At 42.3% G+C, this 2,500-nt stretch overlaps 6 non-coding genes across 6 annotated transcripts in view; all 6 read right to left on the bottom strand.

Annotated features, from left to right (window-relative positions):
- Positions 1-16, bottom strand: part of trnaa-cgc (transfer RNA alanine (anticodon CGC)) — a 72-nt gene extending 56 nt beyond the window's left edge. Inside the window, exon 1 of the tRNA in view lies at positions 1-16. This exon is cut by the window's left edge and continues 56 nt beyond it. This is a non-coding gene — a tRNA (tRNA-Ala).
- Positions 17-523: 507 nt separating this feature from the next.
- On the bottom strand, positions 524-595 carry trnaa-cgc (transfer RNA alanine (anticodon CGC)). The gene has a single exon. It is a non-coding gene; the product is annotated as a tRNA-Ala (tRNA).
- Positions 596-1,442: 847 nt separating this feature from the next.
- trnaa-ugc (transfer RNA alanine (anticodon UGC)) lies at positions 1,443-1,514 on the bottom strand. The gene has a single exon. It is a non-coding gene; the product is annotated as a tRNA-Ala (tRNA).
- A 305-nt stretch (positions 1,515-1,819) lies between these two features.
- Positions 1,820-1,892, bottom strand: trnaa-cgc (transfer RNA alanine (anticodon CGC)). The gene has a single exon. It is a non-coding gene; the product is annotated as a tRNA-Ala (tRNA).
- A 310-nt stretch (positions 1,893-2,202) lies between these two features.
- Positions 2,203-2,274, bottom strand: trnaa-ugc (transfer RNA alanine (anticodon UGC)). Its single transcript has one exon. It is a non-coding gene; the product is annotated as a tRNA-Ala (tRNA).
- Positions 2,275-2,399: 125 nt separating this feature from the next.
- On the bottom strand, positions 2,400-2,471 carry trnaa-cgc (transfer RNA alanine (anticodon CGC)). Its single transcript has one exon. It is a non-coding gene; the product is annotated as a tRNA-Ala (tRNA).
- Positions 2,472-2,500: the final 29 nt, after the last annotated feature.

The raw sequence follows: 2,500 nt of genomic DNA, 5'->3' as shown, positions 1-2,500 counted from the left end.
ACTGAGCTACATCCCCACATTTCAATCAGCCCTGCTGCTTCTTTGTGTAACAAACAGTAACAATCGAGTCGTGTAACACTTCAGAGAAAAGAAGCCACTTTTCTCTTTCTTAATCTCACATGAAAGTCATTAAACAGTGCTTGGAGATGCTGAGGATTGAACCCAGGTCCTCATACATGCAAAGCATGCGCTCTACCACTGAGCTAGATCCCCTCGCTTTGAGCAGCTTTGCTGCTTCTTTGTTCAACAAACACTAACAATCCAGTAGTGTAACACTAGAGCAAAGAAGCAAATTAAAATTTGCTTTTTACTCAGCAAACAGTGTTTGGAGATGCTGGGGATTGAACCCAGGACCTCATACATGCAAAGCATGCACTCTTCCACTTAGCTACATCCCCACATTTCAATCATACCTGCTGCTTCTTTGTGTAACAAACAGTAACAATCGAGTCGTGTAACACTTCAGAGAAAAGAAGCCACTTTTCTCTTTCTTAATCTCACATGAAAGTCATTAAACAGTGCTTGGAGATGCTGGGGATTGAACCCAGGACCTCATACATGCGAAGCATGCGCTCTACCACTGAGCTACATCCCCACTTTTTGAGCAGCATTGCTGCTTCTTTGTTCAACAAACACTAACAATCCAGTAGTGAAACACTAGAGCAAAGAAGCAAAATTATTTTGCTTAAACTCAGCAAACAGTTCTTGGAGATGCTAGGGATTGAACCCAGGACCTCACACATGCAAAGCATGTGCTCTAACACTGAGCTACATCCCCATATTTTGAGCAGCATTGTTGCTTCTTTGTTCAACAAACACTAACAATCCAGTAGTGTAACACTAGAGCAAAGAAGCAAAATTATTTTGCTTGAACTCAGCAAACAGTGCTTGGGGATGCTGGGCAAATACATGCAAAAGAGGCAATCTACCTCTGAGCTACATCCCCATTTAACATAAAACTTTGCTGCTTTTTTCTTTTACAAACACTATCAATCTAGTCATGTAAGAATTTAGGGGAAAGAAGCAACATATTTTTTCTTAATCTCACATGAAAGTTATTAAACATTGCTTGGAGATGAGGACCCAGGACCTCATACATGCTAAGCATGCGCTCTACCACTGAGCTACATCCGCATGTTATGAGGCAGCATTGCTGCTTCTTTGTTCAAAAACACTAACAATCCAGTAGTGTAACACTAGAGCAAAGAAGCTAAACTATTTTGCTTAAACTCAGCAAACAGTGCTTGGAGATGCTGGGTATTGAACCCAGGACCTCATACATGCAAAGCATGCGCTCTACCACAGAGCTACATCCCCACATTTCAATCAGCCCTGCTGCTTCTTTGTGTAACAAACAGTAACAATCGAGTCATGTAACACTTCAGAGAAAAGAAGCCACTTTTCTCTTTCTTAATCTCACATGAAAGTCATTAAACAGTGCTTGGAGATGCTGGGGATTGAACCCAGGACCTCATACATGCAAAGCATGCGCTCTACCACTGAGCTACATCCCCATATTTTGAGCAGCATTGTTGCTTCTTTGTTCAACAAACACTAACAATCCAGTAGTGTAACACTAGAGCAAAAAGCTAAACTATTTTGCTTAAACTCAGCAAACAGTGCTTGGAGATGCTGGGGTATTGAACCCAGGACCTCATACATGCAAAGCATGCGCTCTACCACTGAGCTACATCCCCACGTTTTGATCAGCCCTGCTGCTTCTTTGTGTAACAAAGTCGTGTCGAGTCGTGTAACACTTCAGAGAAAAGAAGCCACTTTTCTCTTTCTTAATCTCACATGAAAGTTTTTAAACAGTGCTTGGAGATGCTGGGGATTTGAACCCAGGACCTCATACATGCGAAGCATGCGCTCTACCACTGAGCTACATCCCCACATTTCAATCAGCCCTGCTGCTTCTTTGTGTAACAAACAGTAACAATCAAGTCGTGTAACACTTCAGAGAAAAGAAGCCACTTTTCTCTTTCTTAATCTCACATGAAAGTCATTAAACAGTGCTTGGAGATGCTGAGGATTGAACCCAGGTCCTCATAAATGCAAAGCATGCGCTCTACCACTGAGCTAGATCCCCTCGCTTTGAGCAGCTTTGCTGCTTCTTTGTTCAACAAACACTAACAATCCAGTAGTGTAACACTAGAGCAAAGAAGCAAATTTAAATTTGCTTTTTACTCAGCAAACAGTGTTTGGAGATGCTGGGGATTGAACCCAGGACCTCATACATGCAAAGCATGCGCTCTACCACTGAGCTACATCCCCAAATTTCAATCAGCCCTGCTGCTTCTTTGTGTAACAAACAGTAACAATCCAGTCGTTTAACAATTCAGAGAAAAGAAGCCACTTTTATCTTTCTTAATCTCACATGAAAGTCATTAAACAGTGCTTGGAGATGCTGGGGATTGAACCCAGGACCTCATACATGCGACGCATGCGCTCTACCACTGAGCTACATCCCCACTTTTTGAGCAGCAGTGCTGCTTCTTTG

The sequence above is a fragment of the Carassius auratus genome, unplaced genomic scaffold (assembly GCF_003368295.1).
Source record: "Carassius auratus strain Wakin unplaced genomic scaffold, ASM336829v1 scaf_tig00057762, whole genome shotgun sequence".
Classification (NCBI taxonomy): Eukaryota; Metazoa; Chordata; class Actinopteri; order Cypriniformes; family Cyprinidae; genus Carassius; species Carassius auratus.
This window is presented reverse-complemented; position numbering and strand designations above follow the sequence as displayed.